Here is a 20,051-nt window from a genome sequence, read left to right on the forward strand (position 1 = left end):
GCTGCAGGATGGCAGTAGAGGATGGTGGAGGGCCTGCAGTGGGGGGCTGTAGGATGGCAGTAGAGGGTGCAGGGTTGGCTGTGGGGGCCGCAGGATGGTAGTAGAAGGTTGGCAGTGGGGGCTGCAGGATGGCAGTAGAGGGTGGTGGAGGGCCTGCAGCAGGGGGCTCTAGTATGGCAATAGAGGGTGCAGAGTTGGCAGTGGGGGACGCAGGATGGCAGTAGAGGGTTGGCAGTAAAGGGTGGAAGGTTGGCAGTGGGGGCTGCAGGAGGGCAGTAGAGGGTGAAGGGATGTCAGTGAGAAATGGAGGCTGACAGTGAAGGGTTAGCAGTGGGGGCTGCAGGATGGCAATAGAGGGTGGAGGGTTGGTAGTAGAGAGCAGAGAATTGTCAGTGGGGGCTGCAGGATGGCAGTAGAGGTTGGAGGGTTGGCTGGGGTGTGAGGGTATATGTATATATTGCCAAATGTTTTTTATGCTTTTATACCTGTATGCAAGTTCTATTCAAAGTTAAAATGAGAAAAACTTATATGTCGCCTTACATCAGATATTCCAAAAGTTTGCAAGGCTGAGAGAGATGTGTCCAGAAATTCAGAGATGATACAGAACCGAACACGAAGGCCGTGTGCTTGGCTGTTTTCCCAGAGGCGCCGTATCAAGATAACGACTGTTTAACTACGTATATGACTATCAGTGCCTCAGCCGGAAATCCGGACTTTACATATATGGTTATGTGGTGAAGTTGAGCCAATGAGACCATTACCCATTCCTAGTGATGAGACCAAAGGGTATAAGATCCCATGTAATCTGTAATAAAGTGCGCAGTCATGTCCCCGTGTGAGGAACTATACCAGACCTCCGTGTGTGGAGTCTCTTCTTTACCGCCGGCAGCAGGGCATTGGGGTGGGCCTGATTGGTGCTGTACGCAGAATTTCCCTGACAAATGGCGCCCAACAAAGTTGGGCGGTAATCCCGGAGCCGTGCAGCGCAGTCCACCCGGATCCACGCCACAGGGAAGCCGTCCTGCTGCAAACCGAGCCTGATCAACTCACAGAACTCCAGGTAAGACCGGCATATATTTATGTTGTGTTTTACACTGAGAGTCTTGCAGCAGGAGGGACTATCTGTGTTTTGTGACCGGACGGGTTGGGTTAACAGTTCTTCACGGTAACTCGTGGGCTTCGGGTTTGCGGTCACGGACCACTGACCGTGATAAGCGCACCAATCAACTCACCCAGGAACTAGTCTGTAGTCTATTTGTACTTTGAAGTCCGTAGCGTTTTAGCAATAGTGGAGGTTGTTTGCTGTATCTGCAGAATTTTTTTTCTCTCTCTTTTCATTTCGTCTCACAGAAGAAGGGACCCTTGGTTTTAGTTTAGTTAGTTGTTGATGGTTTAGCAGAGAGGGATGCACTCTGTGAGATAGGTCCCATAGAAGAAGGGACCCCTCGGTTTTAGTTTAGTTAGTTGTTGATGGTTTAGCTGAGGAGGAGATGCACTCTATGGGACTGGTTCCATAGAAGGAGATGTCTTCGGTTGTTTTGCCAGTATATAAGGGGCTAACAATTCGGGTCAGAAGGATGCACTCTATGGAGCGTGTTATTATTATTATTGTTGTTGTTGTTCTAATATGCGTAAGACCTTATTAAAGAAGACGGAGCCCCTCAAGGGCCGCCGCCGTGCGGATGAATTGATGGCGGAGAGACAAGGGTCCCAATCTGTAAAATGTAAGAAAACTCTTATGAAAATGTGTAACAAGGACCCGCATGGTAGATTACAGTATGGTGACTGGGAGGAGGTCCTTAGGACCAAGAAGGGCGCCTTAAAAGACAAAGGTTTACTAGAAGGTGCTGAAGTGAAAAGCAGAAAGACAGTCAGAGAAAGTTAAGTATGTACATATTATTTGTTTAAGATAGATAAAGATGTATGTGTGTGTGTATATATGTATATATGTACAAATGGTTAACTGAGCTTGCTTTTAGTGAGAGAAGGATTGTTTACTTGAAGCTGCAGCTTGTGTCTAGCTTCCAAGGCCAAGCGATAACAGAGCGACAGAGAAGGAAAGGAAGGGGGGCTGAAAGATACCCACGCATTCTAAAATATATCAGCATTTAATATAGCATATAATAGTTTCAGTAGATAAGAAAGATAGAATATCTCAGTCACTCAGCAAATTTTTTCACATAATTTGTTAAAAATAGCGCTCATTCACAATCTCATCTCAATAGAATAATGTACTTTATCACATTACAACACTCACCTCAATGTTTTTCAACTGATGTATGTATGTTTGTCACTCTTTTTTTCTGTGTATCTGTGTGTGCTGGTACACCTTCAATGGGGGGGTGACGGGACAGACTTGAGCGCATGGATGGATGAGAGTTAATGCCCAGTGTTCAGGCTGTGATGAATGTAAAATGTGTGATGCGGATATTGACTGGGGATACAAGTGTTCCCCACCCCATGCATAAGACTTTACTTGTTTGAGATGTGGATGCTTAGACTGTGGAGTTTGAATGAAGGTGTGAAAATAGACGCAAGCGGCCGGTATCAAGGGGGTGGAGCTAGATGATGTAAAAAGTGCGTAATGGATCATCCTTCTTTTGTCCACAAAGGAGGGGTGAGAATCTTGAGCAGCTAGTAAAAGTTTTTTGTTTTTTTTTCTCAAATTTGATAAGACATTGCAGGCAGGATCAGATTAATAATGAATTTGCTTAAAGGATATCACATTTCAAATATGGATAGGTGTTTGTGCCCCGATGTAACTCATGTCTCTGTTATTAGTGCTGACATCTTACAGGCCTTATCTGCATCCATCAAATCTTTTTCCAATGTTGTACTACCTGGAACCCGGTTACTCTTCTTCCAATTGAGTACCCTGGTTCAAAGGGGGGGGAGGAGAAGGCATAGGTGATCTAGGTATTGCAAATCAGCCATTTTAAAATTTTTTGCAACAAGATTCTGATCTTTTTTAAATAGAATATCAGCATGATTGTCAAGCAGTGATGCAACAAGAAAATTTAAGTTTTAAAAAGTTACAGAAAGCCCCTGTTAACAATGTATATTTTGAGTTGTTTTTTTATAGATGGTACCAGGGTGATTGATGACTCCACACTGGATATGCAGAGGTCACACAACAAGATGTCCTAAAAGCAGAATGCCTCCGCATGTCTCAGTACAAGAAGCGGAACTAAAGGCACTCACTGAGGCGAGTAGAGTGGCAGAAGGTAAGACGGCAAACATTTACACTGACTCCCGGTATGCATTTGGCATAGCTCATGATTACGGCCCAACATGGAAGGCCAGACAGTTTTTTACCTCAGCAGGACAGCCAATTAAGAATGATGCAGCGGTGCAGAGTCTCATGGAGGCCCTACTTCTACCTGACAAAGTGGAGAGCTCACACCAATTCCTACACCAGAGAAGCAAGAGGCAACGCCATCACAGACCACACAGCAAAGGTAGCGGCCCTCAAGCCGTGGAAGAAAAGAAGAATTTAACAATAACTTTGGACTTTGACTAAAAACTTTGGACTTTGATAAAAACCTTGGACTTTGATAAAAAATTTGGACTTTGATATGCTAAAGACTTAACAATTACAAGCCAGCAAGGAAGAAAAAGACAAATGGACTAAATATGGGAACAGCAGAAACAGAACGGCGTATGGCGAACAGTCAACAGAACTTGCCTACCACGGTCCCTGTGCCCCATGATGGCCCAGCTGATGCACGGAAAGACGCACCTCTCAAAGCAGCAATTATGTCAACGCTTGAACAAGGACGGGTGGCTCCTGGGTTTTCTGTAGCTGCTGCATCATTTGTCCAATCTTGCATGATCTTTGCCGTAAGCAACAGGGCAGAAGTAAAATTTGCCACATAACACTTGCCGGGGCCACTCTACCCATTTCAGGGATTGCAAATTGGCTACACTCAGCTCCCACTTGTTGGGAAGCATGAATATGTGCTTGTTGTTGTTGATGTTTTTCAGGTTGGAGACCTACCCTGTTACCAAAGTAAATAAGCAGGTAATCGCACAGGAGCTCATGAATGAGGTAATCTGCAGATACAAGGTACCGGGCGTGATTGAGTCAAACAAAGGTACACACTTCACAGGTGAAATAATGCAACACATCATGTCTGCTTTGGGTATATCCCAGGCTTTTCACACACCCTACCATCCGCGGAGTAGTGGGAAAGTAGATACAAAAGGCAATGGAGGAAACAGGCAAATCTTGAATTGAGTGTCTTCCATTAGTTCTTTCCCAGGAGGGTACATGCCACAGTAGCTGAGTTTGGGAATGATTTTCTTGTTAATTTTGTCATAGGTCTCTCCAAGGAATTGTCAGTAACGCATTCTGCAGTCTCTGCTTTTCTCCCAGGTCCTACAGATGAGTGTCACAATCTGAAACCAGGTGACAGGGTCTATGTGAAAAAGTTTGAGAGAGAAACACGGTTTGAAGGTCCCTACCAGATATTGCTCACCACCCCAACTGCAGTCAAGCTTGAAGGAAAGCCCACTTGGACCCACACTTCGCACTGCAAAAACTAATGATCCTGCATATCCTTTACATGCTATAATGTGGTACAATTCCTCTAACACACACCTTTGACTACTGTACACTAGCCCCCTGTTTCAGGGATCAGAACAAATTAATACAATGAAATGTGCAATATGAAGACTACACTGAGGGTGAGAATCCAACACCGCATCGTGCTAAGAGATAAGTTGACGCTCCAGATGGTAACTTTGATCCACATGTATACATAGATGCAATAGGAGTGCCAAGGGGGGTGCCAGATGAATTGAATTCTAGAGATCAGGTTAAAGCAGGTTTTGAGTCCTTATTTGCTATTGTCACTGTTAATAATAATGTAGATTGGATGAATTATATCTATTGCAATCAGCAGAGGTTTGTAAACTACATCAGAGATGCTTTACAAGGGTTAGCTGACCAGTTAGGGCCCACTGCATCCATGGCGTTCCAAAATAGAGTGGCCCTGGATATGATTTCAGCAGAAAGAGGTGGGGTATGTAACTTCCTGTACGTGTATTATCCCTTTGATCAAAAAGTGTATGAGTAAGGGACTGGACAATGTGACACCAACATTTCCCTTGTTTGCAAAAGATGAAGAGCCAGTTCCGATAATGCCAACCATGTACGTTACCAGAAGAATGGAGAAATGTACTAGTACTGCGCCTGCCCCGATCTCCGAAGATGGATTGTCAGTGGAATTCCCATTTGCCTAGGGATAGTGCAGAACACCTTAGGTTCCGGCGAGGGCGCACCCTGTGGGGTGTGTTAACTTGTACAGATAGAGGGTATGGATGCCCTTAAATGAGCCCAGGGAATCCATGGCCTCCTTCTGAGGTGAGGTAGGGATCCCCCCTCCTAGAAGTAGGGTGTTACGGGCAGTGGGGAAACCCTGACGCAAGGGAGAGGCGACCGAGGAAGAGTGCAAGGTCTGGTGCTTGATCTCCATATAAGTTTTTAGGGGGGTTTGTGAGGGTATATGTATATATTGCCAAATGTTTTTTATGCTTTTATACCTGTATGCAAGTTCTATTCAAAGTTAAAATGAGAAAAACGTATATGTCGCCTTACATCAGATATTCCAAAAGTTTGCAAGGCTGAGAGAGATGTGTCCAGAAATTCAGAGATGATACAGAATCGAACACGAAGGCCGCGTGCTTGGCTGTTTTCCCAGAGGTGCCGTATCAAGATAACGACTGTTTAACTACATATATGACTATCAGTGCCTCAGCCGGAAATCCGGACTTCCCATATATGGTTATGCGGTGAATTTGAGCCAATGAGACCATTACCCATTCCTAGTGATGAGACCAAAGGGTATAAGATCCCATGTAATCTGTAATAAAGTGCGCAGTCATGTCCCCGTGTGAGGAACTATACCAGACCTCCGTGTGTGGTGTCTCTTCTTTACCGCTGGCAGCGGGGCATTGGGGTGGGCCTGATTGGTGCTGTACGCAGAAATTTGTTCAGGATAACAGTAGAGGGTTGGCAGTGGGGGCTGCAGGATGGCAGTAGAGGGTGGTGGAGGGCCTGCAGCGGGGGGCTGTAGGATGGCAGTAGAGGGTGAAGGGTTGGCAGTGGGGGCCGCAGGATGGTAGTAGAAGGTTGGCAGTGGGGGCTGCAGGATGGCAGTAGAGGGTGGTGGAGGGCCTGCAGCGGGGGGCTCTAGTATGGCAATAGAGGGTGCAGAGTTGGCAGTGGGGGCCGCAGGATGGCAGTAGAGGGTTGGCAGTGGGGGCTGCAGGATGGCAATATAGGGTGCAGGGTTGGCAGTAAGGGGTGCAGGATGGTAGTAGAGGGTGGACGGTTGGCAGGGGGGCTGTAGGATGGCAGTAGAGGGTGAAGGGTTGGCAGTGAGGGCTGTAGGATGGCAGTAGAGGGTGAAGGGTTGGCAGTGAGGGCTGCAGGATGGCAGTAGAGGGTGAAGGGTTGGCAGTGGGTGCTGCAGGCTGGAGTTCTCTTACTTTGGGATGTTGTCAGATGTTGCTAGTAATTTTCCACTCTAGGCTCTGTGTGACACTTCAGTAATACCAGGCGTCCCGCTGATTGGGGACAAAATCATAAATAATTCCTTTTGTGTGAAGGAAGAGACAAGAAGTTAGTGAGTGATGGAATGTTCTAGGCTAATGTGCTCACCGCCGCTCTACACCGACACCATCAGCACGACAAAATACACAATATCTACATGAGACGTCACAATCCAGACCGAATGTAACCGAACCTGCAGAGAAGCAACAATGCGGCAAACAAGAAACACCACACAAAGTAACAATATAACAGCCAACACATCAGGACTAGGGATGAGCGAGTATACTCGCTAAGGCACTACTCGCTCGAGTAATGTGCCTTAGCCGAGTATCTCCCGGCTCGTCCCTAAAGATTCGGGGGCCGGCGCGGGGCGGGGAGCTGCGGGGGAGAGCAGGCAGGAACGGAGGGGAGATCTCTCTCTCCCTCTCTCCCCTGCTCACCGCCGCAACTCACCTGTCAGCTGCGGCGGCCCCCGAATCTTTAGGGACGAGCTGGGAGATACTCGGCTAAGGCACATTACTCGAGCGAGTAGTGCCTTAGCGAGTATACTCGCTCATCCCTAATCAGGACCCTGCAAACAAGGGAACACCACCTATATACACTGAATGGCCACTTTATTGGACCCCCATCTAGTGGCGCGTTGAACCTCTTTTTTTGTCTTCAGAACCGCAGCAGCTCGTCGTGGTGTAGACTCCACTCGGTGATGAAACTGTTTTGGAGGAATATCGGCCCCTGCGGACAGGAAGCTTCTTGTAGTTGCTGCAGATTAGATGGAGGTGCTGACAGGTTCTGATCAGCTGACAGGAAGGGGTCATCGTTTCATGCTGCTTGCGCCAAATTCTGACCTCTCATCAGCAACAGACATCTGGATCCATCTGACCAGGAGATGTTTACTGCTGCTCAGTGATAAAAGTTTTGCGCTCTTTTGCACCCTGGAGTTTTTGTGCTCTTTTGCCCGCTGGAGTCTTTCTGTTTCTCTTAGACACAATGGCGCAGGAATTGGTTGTCTGTTGTTATAGCCTTCCGTGCTAAGGAACAGCGAGTTGTGCGTTCGGACACGTTAGTTGGAGCTCCAGCGTTGTATTCAGTTGACTGCGCAGCCTGTTGGTCAGAACGATTCCTGACATCCTCCTCCGACCCCTTTCAGTGATGAGTTGTTTCCATCCACAGGATCCCCTTTTGCTGGATATTTTTCCTTGACACGCCATTTTCTGTATACTCTCCATACTGTGACACGGGAAAACCCCACAGGCTAACAATGAAATTCTAGCCCCGGCTAGTCCAGAACCGATAACCGGCCTTGTTGGAAGTTGCTCAAAACACTTGACTTTCCCATCCAAAATGGATTCACACTGAAACTGATCCACGGAAAACTTGTCACGTGACTTTATGCCGCACTCCGGGGTCCCGGGGAGAATCTCCATACTGGGAAGTGCCAATCGTGAGAGGGCCGGGGCTCTGATAAAGTGGTCATTCAGTGTAGTCACTGGCCTGACACCCCTTTTACTACTCTGCAGGGGTCCAGCTTAACGGCAATCAGGAGGCTTCAGCTTTCCGAGAACTCTGATGGACAAATGTGCTGAGCTGTGAACATTCTCTTGGGCCTATTACAGGACATGATCAGTCATCTAGAAAAGGGGGTGACTGCATAGAATTGGGGGGCTCCTCAGGCGAGCGCAGTGATGACACATGATGAGCATCTCCTTTAAGCTCAGATCATTATCCGGCTAATCTCCAGAACACTGTAGGGACATGTGATGTGATCGCCATTCCGGACATTGCAGGGTCTCAGCCACGGGGCCCCCCGAAATATTGACAATGAGCATGAATTCTCCCAGGCTGTGGAGCCTGGCCCCGGGCCCCGCACTCATCTCCCTTTTCTCTGACTAATCCTGCTTGTACAGTGGCTGCATTTTGCTGGGATCACATCATGAATCGTCCTCTGAGCCCCGCACTTCCATCCTCGTGACTGCGATCTGCTGATGCCTGCGCCATTCCCTCACACAAACAATCTCTGCAGTAAACAAGCAGCGTCTCTCATGCCGGAGTTGGCATTTAAGAGGAACTGCCCACTAGTGCGGCACCGCCGGCTACAACGACCCGCTCCCAAATAATGTCTAATTTCTTGGCTATAGCCGAGTCTGGGTGACAATCAGTATTGCCGCCATTATAGTGCCCATAAGATCCTGGGCATATTCATCATTGCACTCTGAGCATGCTCAGAGTGTGGCAAACAGACTCCTGGACTGCAGTACTGGGCAGTGACTGCCGCCAGCTCTATCCCCACCAGTCCTGGCTGTCTGTACTCCACCAGTCCTGGTTTCTAGGATGTGCGCCTTGTCATGCAAGAACTTACCTGGACACAATTCCAGAGCGCTGCTGATCTCTGGGAAAGTTTATGGAAAGTTGGTGAACATTCCCAGAAACAGATGCCTCTGTGGGACATTATTGGGGAGGGGAAGGGGGGTTAGTCTTGGAGAATGTTCTTCAGACACTCTTACTTGAAAGCACCTGCAGCATCCGGTGGGGTTGTCACCTCCCTTCCTCTACACAGCAGTGAATGAGGAGTGCGCCCCCCAGCCACATAGAAGGTCGGTGGACACATGAGGGTGACACGACGGGGTGAGGTGCAGAACACAGTCATGGTTCTTAAATGGGATCTAGTTCGGGTCTCATCACATGTGGTGATGAGGCAGCTATAGAGGAGTTTAAGAAGGGGGTCAACGAATTACAAGTTGAGTTAGGGGAACTTCAGAGCACATTAACCCCTTAAGGGTGATTTCACACCAGCGAGAAAATCATACGATTTTAGCGTGATATTCGCCTTCTGCATTAGGGCTCAGTCAGATGAGCAGTTGTTTTTTTTTGCGCACCTAGCAAAATGCATGTGACCATGGCTCCGTGCCCATTGTTTTCAATGGGGCCAGCGATGCAGCTGGCCCCATTGAAAGCAATGGGATGCAGGCAACCCCCACAGTGATTTTCAGGGAAGGGCTTGAAATATAAGCCCTTCCCTGAAAATAACCCCTAGCTGCTGTAAAAAATAAAAAAAATGTATACTCATCTCTCCGCTGCTGTCGGGGCTCCGGCACGTGTTCAGTCTGCCATGCCAGCACTGGACTGAAGCACTTTCAGCAGGCGGGGATTTAAAAATCCCTGCCTCCTGAAATGGCCGTGTCTGATGGTCTGAGCGCTCACGCGTGTTATGCGAATGCACGTGAACACTTTTTTTCTCTCCAAAAAAGCATTGTTGATGCTTTAAAATTGCGGGAACAAAGATGCGTGATTGCCCGTGTGGAATTAACCCAAGGATGCGCCCCCCCCCCCTTTTTTCCCCACTTTTTTTATTTTTCACTCGATGGAGCTGTCTGAGGCAAATCCCACACGGGCAATCGTGAGAAAATCGCAGCAAAATTGTATCTTTTTTCAGTGTTATTTGTGAGCATCAGGGCTATTTTTTGGGAGAATAATCTTGCATCCCATCGCTGCCGCCTGCGATAAAATCACGCGATTTTTTTAATCGCAAAAGTCAAGGGGACTTTGTAACGTTAAAATCACATTGCAGCGCAACGCGCGTTTGTAGCGTTGAGATACGATAAAAAGAAGCCTCCATAGGAATACATGGGAGATAAAAAAAAATCACAGAATGGGCTCATGCACACTTGCTTTTTTTTAACGCTGCGATATCGCTGCATTTTTTCCACGCAATTGTCAATGGGACTTTCTAATGTTCAAAACGCATCGCCGGTTTGTGCTTTGCGATTTTTGTGCGATGCGTTTTTACCATTAGAAAGACCCATTGACAATCGTGTGAAAAAAATGCGCAAGACATCCCGCTGCAGATCAGCCCCGGAGTGACTGCCTCCAAATCCACACCATTTGGGGCGGGTTTTGAATTGGTTTTCACCTCGAATTCCACATCGGAGATGGCTACATAATTGTCGCGGATTTGAATTCTGCGCCGCAAGTCACTCTGCGCACGGGTTTTGCGCAGGTTATTTCTGCAGCTTGTGGATGAGATTTTCACTGTGCGGATTAAATAATGCGTCATTTTGATAGATCAGACTTTTACCGATGCGGCGGTACCAAATATGTTTTTGTTTTTATTTTTTTATTTTATATATGTGGAAAGGAAGCGGGTCCGAACTTTTAATATCCTTCATTTTTTACAGTTAATAAACTTTTATCTCCACTTTTTACTTTTTTTCAGTCCCCATAGGGAACTTCCTGTCTTCCTGATCCTTCCCATTTTCTTCACACCATTCAAGTTGCTGATTTTTTTGCTCCAGTTGTTTGCTGACACCTAGTGTTCATATGTCAAAATGCAGCTTCCTGAAGGGAAGTAACCCTGCTTTTTACTATCTGCTGAGTATAGTTTATTACTCTATGTTATCAGCCCGATGAGAAACTGACTGTAGAACAGATGATTACAATCTAACGCTTCCTGTCACCATGCATTTCACGGTGGAGAGAGGCTGAACACAGGGCAGTTGAATGCTGTCCTTTGCTTCCTGTTATCAGGCATTTCAGAGTTGTGAGAGGCTGGCTGTTATGTTCTTCAATGATATCAATGTCAGGAAGTACAGAAACCATCATAATCACTACCTTATGCAACATATTCTAGTGCTGAGAACCTCCAGGGACATTTAGAACCATATGCACTGATATCAGATCCTCCTCCGGGGTACCGGCCCTTTAATACTCAGAATTACTTACAATAATAATGAATCGCAATAACAACCAGATCGTTCCCTGAAAGTGCAATATATAGCGCTGTAATGGCCTTTATAGTGGTCACATAGTGGCCCACAGAGTGCCTTACTTTATCAGAAAACTATGCTTTGCCCACAGAGTGTAGAGCAGAGAGAGAAAAGAGAGAGTGTAAGGGTTGTGCTGGCTGGGATCTGTTGCACCACATAGGTTTCTAGCAGCACAGCCCCACAGGTGTGGAATGATTGAGCTGACTGGGTGTGGTGTTCTCCTGCTAGCCAATCACCACCGGTCTGGATGCATATAAATATCCTCCTTCTGCAAGAGGAAGCTGGTTTCCCTTAACTCTAGGGTTTATTGGTCTTGCCTGCCTGTACATGTGTTTGAACAGGGGCTAGTCCACTGTTTGTGCAGGTGGCCCTGATATGGTGTCAACAGTGTCCTGTTCTGTATGTCTGTGCTGGTGGCTAGACATGAGGAGTGAACAGTCCTGTTCTATGTGGTTGTGTGTCTGGCATGCTAACCCTAGTGTGTTGCTCTGTGATTTGTGTTCTGTGTGCCGGTGAGGTCAGTTGTCTTGCTAGTGTAGGGACCCACAAGACAACGAGGAGCCTTGATCGCGGCTTGTGGGTTTAAGTTTTTTGACCATTATATAAACCAATACCTTGTATTTATTACAGCAATTCCATCTGTTTTGTGCGCTGGTATGCAAGGTGAGTGTTGGTTTCCTGTTGGCGTCCTTATCTTGAGTAACATTGGTGTGGGCCTGGTGTTTGTTTACCCACACGAACATAACAGAGAGCACAAACTGTGGAGCAGAGAGAGAGAAGAGAAATCACAGAGTGTGCAGCAGAGAGAGACAAGAAAAGAGAGAGCACAGAGTGTGGAGCAGAGAGAGAAGAGAATGCACAGAGTGTGGGGCAGAGAGAGACAAGACAATAGAGAGCACAGAGTGTGAAACAGAAAGAGCTGAGAAGAGACAGCACAGTCTGGAACAGAGAGAGGAGAAGACAGCACACAGAGTGTGGAGCAGAGAGAGAAGAGAGAGCACAGAGTGTGGAGCAGTGAGAGAGAAGAGAGAGCACAGAGTGTAGAGCAAAGAAAAAAGAAGAAGAGAGAGCACAGAGTTTGGAGCAGAGAGAGAGAGGACAAGAGAGCACAGTGCGGAGCAGAGAAAGAGTGAGAGAGAAGAGAGAATACAGTGTAGAGCAGAGGGAGAGAGAGAAAGAGAGAGCACAGAGAGTGGAGCAGAGAGAGAAAGAGAGAGCACAGAGTGTGGAGCAGAGAGAGAAAGAGAGAGCACAGAGTGTGGAGCAGAGAGAGAAGAGAGAGCACAGAGTGTGGAGCAGAGATAGAGAGAAGACAGAGTACAGAAAGAAAGAGAGGAGAGAGCACAGAGTGTGGAGCAGAGAGAACAAAGTCTGAAGCACAGAGAGCCGAGAAGAGAGAGCACAGTCTGGAGCAGAGAGAGAGGAGAAGAGAGCACACAGAGTGTGGAGCAGAGAGAGCACAGAGGGTGGAGCAGAGAGAAGAGAGATCACAGAGTGTGGAGCAGAGAGAGAAGAGATCACAAAGTATGAAGCAGAGAGAGTGGAGGGGAGAGAGCACAGTCTGGAGCAGAAAGAGAAAGGAGAAGAGAGCACACAGAGTGTGGAGCAGAGAGAAAGAGAAGAGAGAGCACAGAGTGTGGAGCAGAGAGAGAAGAGAGCACAAAGTTTGAAGCAGAGAGAGAGCTGAGAAAAGACAGCACAATCTGGAGCAGAGAGAGGAGAAGAGAGAACACAGAGTGTAGAGCAGTGAGAGAAGAGAGAGCACAGAGTGTGGAGCAGAGAATGAACAGAGAGCACAGAGTATGGATCAGAGAGAAAAGAGAGGGCACAGAGTGTGGATCAGAGAGAGGAGAAGAGAGCACAGAGTGTGGAGCAGAGAGGGAGAGAAGAGAGAGCACAGAGTGTGGAGCAGAGAGAAAGAAGAGATGAAAAAGCACCGAGTGTGAAGCAGAAAGAGGGAGAAGAGAGAGCACAGAGTGTGGAGCAGAGTGACAGAGAGAAAAGAGAGCACAGAGTGTGGAGCAGAGACAGAGAGAAGACGGCACAGAAAGAAAGACAGTAGAGAGCACAGTCTGAAGCAGAGAGAGAGAGCGGAGAAGAGAGAGCACAGTCTGAAGCAGAGAGAGAGAGGAGAAGTGAGCACATAGAGTGTGGAGCAGAGAGAGAGAGAAGAGAGAACATAGAGTGTGTAGCAGAGAGAGAGAGAAGAGAGAGCACAGATGGTGGAGCAGAGAGAGAGAAGAGAGAGAGCACAGAGTGTGGAGGAGAGACAGAGAGAAGACAGAGCACAGAAAGAAAGAGAGGAAAGAACACAGAGTGGGGAGCAGAGAGCACAAAGTCTGAAGCAGAGAGAATAAATAAGTGAGAGCACAGTCCGGAGCAGAGAGAGAGAGGAGAAGAGAGCACACAGAGTGTGGAGCAGAGAGAAAGAGAAAAGAGAGCACAGAGGGTGGAGCAGAGAGAGAAGAGAAGAGAGAGCACAGAGAGTGGAGCAGAGACAGAAAGAAGCAGAGCACAGAAAGCAAGAGAGGAGAGAGAACAGAGTGTGGAGCAGAGAGCACAAAGTCTGAAGCAGAGAGAATAGAGAACAGAGAGCACAGTCTGGAGCAGAGAGAGAGGAGAAGAGAGCACAGAGAGTGTGGAGCAGAGAGAGAAGAGAGCACACAGTGTTGGTAGCAGAGAGAGAGGAGAGAGCACAGAGTGTGGAGCAGAGAGAGAAGAGAGCACAAAGTTTGAAGCAGAGATAGAGCTGAGAAGAGACAGCACAGTCTGGAGCAGAGAGAGGAGAAGAGAGAACACAGAGTGTAGAGCAGAGAGAGAAAAGAGAAAACACAGACTATGGAGCAGAGAGAAAAGAGAGGGCTCAGAGTGTGGATCAGAGAGAGGAGAAGAGAGAGCACATTGTGGAGCACAGAGTGTGGAGCAGAGAGGGAGAGAAGAGAGAGCACAGGGTGTGGAGCAGAGAGAAAGAAGAGATGAGGGAGCACAGAGTGTGGAGAAGAGAGAGAGGAGAAGAGAGAGCACAAAGTGTTAAGCAGAAAGAGGGAGAAGAGAGAGCACAGAGTGTGGAGCAGAGTGACAGAGAGAAAAGAGAGCATAGAGTGTGGAGCAGAGACGGAGAGAAGACGGCACAGAAAGAAAGACAGGCGAAAGCACAGAGTGTGGAGCAGAGAACACAAAGTCTGAAGCAGAGAAACAGAGAAAAGAGAGCACAGTCTGGAGCAGAGAGAGTAGAAGAGAGCACACAGAGTGTGGAGCAGAGAGAGCACAGAGGGTGGAGCAGAGAGAGAAGAGAAGAGAGAGCACAGAGTGTGGGGAAGAGACAGAGAGAAGACAGAGCATAGAAAGAAAGAGAGGAGAGAGCACAAAGTGTGTAGCAGAGAGAGAGAGAAAGGAGAAGAGAGCACACAGAGTGTGGAGCAAAGAGAGAGAAGAGAGAGCACAGAGTGTGGAGCAGAGACAGAAGAGAGAGCATAGAGTGTGGAGCAGAGAGAGAAGAGAGCATAAAGTTTGAAGCAGAGAGGGAGCTAAGAAGAGACAGCACTGTCTGTAGCAGAGAGAGGAGAAGAGAGAACACAGAGTGTGGAGCAGAGAGAAAAGAGAGAGCACAGAGTGTGTATCAGAGAGAGAAGAGAGAGCACGGTGTGGAGCACAGAGAGCACAGAAAGTGGAGCAGAGGGAGAGAAGAGAGAGCACAGAGTGTGGAGAAGAGAAAGAGGAGAAGAGAGAACACAGTATGGAGCAGAAGGAGGAAAAGAGAGAACACAGTCTGGAGCAGAGAGAGGGGAGAAGAGAGCACACAGAGTGTGGAGCAGAGAGAGAGGAGATAAGAGAGAGCACAGAGTGTGGAGCAGAGAGAGGGAGAAGAGAAAGCACAGAATGTAGAGCAGAGAGAGGAGAAGAGAGAGCAGAGAATAGAGAGTATGGAGTGTAGAGCTGAGAAAGAAAGAAGAAGAGAGCACAGAGTGTGGAGCAGAGAAAGAGAGAGAGAGGGGACAAGAGAGAGCAGAAAGTGTGGAGCAGAGAAAGAGAGAGAAGAGAGAGCATAGTGAGGAGCAGAGTGAGTGAGAGAGAAGTGAGAGCACAGAATGTAAAGCAGAGAGAGAAGAGAATAGAAACAGAGTGTGGAGTAGAGAGAAGAGAGAGCACAGAAAGAAAGAGAGAAGAGAGAGCACAGAGTACAGAGCAGAGAAAGAGAGAGAGAAGAGAGCACAGAGTGTGCAGCAGACAGAGAGAGAGAGGAGAAGAGGGCACATAGAGTGTGGAGCAGAGATAAAAAGAGAAGAGAATAGAGAGCACAGAGTGTGGGGCAGAGATAGAGAATAGAGAGCACAGAGTGTGGAGCAAAGAAAAAGAAGAAGTGAGAGCACAGAGTGTGGAGCAAAGAAAAAGAAGAAGAGAGATCACAGAGTGTGGAGCAGAGAGAGGAGACAAGAGAGAGCACAGAGTGTAGAGCAGAGAAAGAGAGAAAGAAGAGAGAGTACAGTGTGGAGCACAGTGAGAGAGAGAGAAACAAGAGAGAGCACAGAGTGTAGAGCAGAGAGAGAGAAGAGAGCACACAGAGTGTGGAGCAGAGAGAGAGAAAAGATAGCATAGAAAGAAAGAGAGGAGAGAGCACAGAATGCGGAGCAGAGAGAACAAAGTCTGAAGCAGAGATTGAGAGAGCGGAGAAGAGAGAGCACAGTCTGGAGCAGAGAGAGAGAGAGTAGAGAGAGCACAGAGTGTGGAGCAGAGACAGAGAAAAGACAGAGCACAGAAAGAAAGAGAGGAGAGAGCACAGAGTGTGAAGCAGAGAGCACAAAGTCTGAAACAACGAGAGCAGAGAAGAGAGAGTACAGTCTGGAGCAGAGAGAGAGGAGAGCACACAGAGTGTGCAGCAGAGAGAGTAAGAAGAGAGAGCACAGAGGGTGGAGCAGAGAGAGAAGAGAACACAAAGTCTGAAGCAGAGAGAAAAAGAGAGCAGAAGAGAGAGCACAGAGTGTGGAGCACAGAGAGAAATGAGAGAGAGCACAGAGTGTGGAGCAGAGAGAGAAAGGAGAGAGAGCACAGAGTGTGGAGCACAGAGAGAAAGGGGAAGAGAGAGCACAGAGTGCGGTGCAGAAAGCAAAATGAACAGAGTGTGGGCCAGAGTGAGGTGCATAGAGCACTGAGCAGACAGCATGCAACACAAGTGTGGAGCAAAGAGGGAAGCAAAGAGCACAGAGAATAGAGCAGAGAATATGCAGAGTGAAATGGTAATATTGTATCTTGACGCCAACAGGAACAACTGGTAGAGTGAAGATTGACAGGGGGGTGACGCCCCCTGTACCTGATTGGCTTGACATCTAGCTTGGCTGCAGGTCCTGGCAGCCCAGTAAGGTCATGCTGCAGCTGCAATCCAGGGCCGCCTGCTCTTCCCTTGTCTCCTGGCCCCCACTCCAAGCGCGCATTGGGCCAGCTGAAACCCCTTCCCCGCCGGCCTGCATCTCCGTTGCTTCCCGGCCCCAGCTTCAGGCGCGCATTGGGCCAGCTAAAACTCCTTCCCCGCCAACCTGCACCTTCATGCAGAAGCCCTACACTTTCTGACATTAGGAGAGCAGGAAGACTACAGCGGAGAGGGAATCACAGTTATAGGCACCGAGGCACAGACAGCAGAAGGAGGAGGACAGCTGGGAGGCCAGGGGACAAGCAGTTAGCTGCTGTAACAGCGCTGCAGCAGAGCGCCGGCTAACACACACGGAGGCAGTTTACCTCCTTCCAGGACCTTCACCTCTTGAGCCAATCGGGAGCTAGGGGTCTGACAGAGGCGTTCCTCCTGTCAAACCGCTAGCTTCCGGTGACGTCAAGAGTGGAACAAGGTGCACTGAGCATGGAGCAGAAAACAGGCTGAGAGCAAGGTGCATGGAGCAAAGAGAGACCACAGATGGCAGAGAGCACAGAGAGTGGGGCGGAGAGAAAGAGGGTTGCAACTTGTAGCTGTTGAGCCTCAATGCAAAATCTGTAAAAAGTCCCTCAAACTGTAACTCTTCATTTATACTACTGATCTTCTCATATGGGAAAGCGAGACCTTATGGGTCTCCTAATGCTCCAGGGCCTAAGTATGATTGCACCCTCTTCTGCCCCTATAGTTACACCCCTGAAGAGAGGGGGCAGAGAGCATGGAGCATGGTGAACAGTGGGTGGAGCAGGAAGCTAAGTACAAAAATCCCTCCAGCTGTGTATCCAACAGAATATCCACCAGGAGGCAGTACTGCTCCACTACTAGTCCTGCAGTAGGACCAGTCCTGTAGAGCACACACAGCACGTCCCCCATGCTGCAAGCTTCTGTCAGCTTATTACATCACTCCGCCTGTTCCCAGAAGAGCCCCAACCCCAAGAGTCAGATAGATCACACGGCGCTCTCATCAGAGTCATTTACTTATCTGCTGCTTATTATATCTTCAGTCTCCTGATACTCGTTATCCCCAAAGCCATCATGTGACGAATTACATAAAGATTACACTGGGGAACATAAAAACATCTTTTTCATGATGCCTGGAATTTTGGACCTTATTCTGGGTATTTTTGTGCTGCTGATTCCAAACATACCGCCCATTTCATTCTAGGAGCTCTCGTTTTTGAGCTTTTTATATCTATTTTTGTTACATTTCCTTTATTTTCCTGCCAGTATTTGCGTACTATTAGTACATATGATGCATATCGCCACCGCTGCACATCAAACTTGGTTTAATGAAACAATGTGTAAAGACACTGAAGAGAAATGGATCGAGTTTCGACTACAGATGTAGAACATTTCCTGCGATGATCATGGAGAAGCTAAAAGCAGGTAAATTCGATGAACCACAAATGCGGGAACTCATGAAAGACCAGCGTTTCCAGGATTCAACGGATAACTTTGAGGCGCGTGCGCGGTCGTCGCTCTGTATGGTTGTAAAGCATTTCCTTGGGAACTATAAGGCCGTAAACTCCGGTGAACTTTGGGTGCAACATGAGCATCAGATCGCAGGACCAGCAGTCACCGTGGATGGATTTCCAGATTGTGTTGGTGATGTAAGTCATGAACGGGGTTAATGATTACACCAGGAAATAAGGACCGTGGAAGAACAGGACTGCGGATACAATATGATGGTGAACTACTGGTGAAACGTCCAGTGCGAATACCCAGGAACATCTCATCGACAGGTCTCAATGAACAAAGTTTTTTGGTTTGTTCGTGTTCTAGGCTTCTTGGGATTTATTTTACCTTCAGCTTTTGATTGTCAGTCTTTACATATACAATATGTATATATTTATATGGACATATCTCATACATGTCAGCTGCACCTCAAGAACATCGCAAGAATCCACCCTTTCCTCACCGCTACAAACGCTCGCTGTTGCCCTCATCCACTCTCGGCTTGATTATTGCAACTCGTTGCTGATCGCCCTCCCCTGCATCAGACTCTAACCCCTCCAATCCACCCTGGATGTGGCAGCCAGGCTCATCTTCCTGTCCAGCCGCTACTCGGACGCCTCTGCCCTGTGCCGGTCACTGCACTGGCTGCCCGTCAGATACAGAATACAATTTAAACTCACTCTCTTCATCCATAAAGCCCTCCACAGTGCAGCGCCCCCCTATATCGCCTCCCTCATCTCAATTCATCACCCAGCCTGGGCTCTCTGCTCTGTTAACGAAATCAGACTTAGCGCCTCTTTAATTCGAACTTCTCATTCCCGCATTCAAGACTTCTCCAGAGCAGCACTATTCCTCTGGAACGCGCTACCAAAGGCTACCTGAGCAATCCAGGACTCGCAGAACTTCAGGCGTTCACTAAAAACATACCTCTTCAGAGAGGCATATCACATACCCTAAACCGAACCCCTCAGTACTCTGCCTGATGACATGCTCCCTGACCTACTGACTGCAATCCCTGCTAGCCATCATAAACCGCTCCTGCAGTCATACCGATTCTGCCGTCACACGGCTAAATGTCTGACCATTGTCTATGTGTATAACATCCCTCACTCTCCACCCGCCATACCGCGCACATCTCCAGCCCCTTTACCTTCTGTATCCCCCCACTATTCGTAGTATGTAAGCTCGTTGGAGCAGGACCCTCACCCCTATTGTCTCCATCAACTGATTACTATGTAACCGTGGTTCTGTAATTTTTGTACTTTGTCTTTCTGTATCCCCCTGTCTTTGTAAGCGCTGCGGAATATGTTGGCTCTATACAAATAAAGATTATTATCTTGATAAGCAGACCTGATGGAGAAAAACTAGGGCCATTTTCAGAATCTATGATCCCAAAATGCCCCCCAAAAGTTCTAACATTTCATTTACCAAAAATTGTGTTCCCCAGTGTAATCAGAGCAGAGCATGGTATACAGGAGGATATATACTTTGAGGTTAGTTCCAGCACATGTAGACCTTAGAGGGAGGACATGATGTCACAATAGTGGCAGGAATGGTACAGCCCCTCTCCCCGATTTATTATAGGAAGCTGCTTCCTCCAGACAGGAAGATCCTTATTGCTATTAATGTTAGGTTTGGATGGAATGAGAAATTCCAGAGGAAAGATACGAGTCAGGACAATAGTGAGAGGCGGCCAAAGATACAGTACAGAGCCAAACACCTCTAGGACTGGTCACAATGGGACATGATGTCATCGCTATCACTAACTGGTCGCAACTGACCAAGATATCACCACTAGAATGGGTAACAACTAAATATGATGTCATGATAAGGACTGGTAATCACTGAATGTGATGTCACA

This window comes from Eleutherodactylus coqui, chromosome 6 (assembly GCF_035609145.1).
Source record: "Eleutherodactylus coqui strain aEleCoq1 chromosome 6, aEleCoq1.hap1, whole genome shotgun sequence".
NCBI classification, from domain to species: domain Eukaryota; kingdom Metazoa; phylum Chordata; class Amphibia; order Anura; family Eleutherodactylidae; genus Eleutherodactylus; species Eleutherodactylus coqui.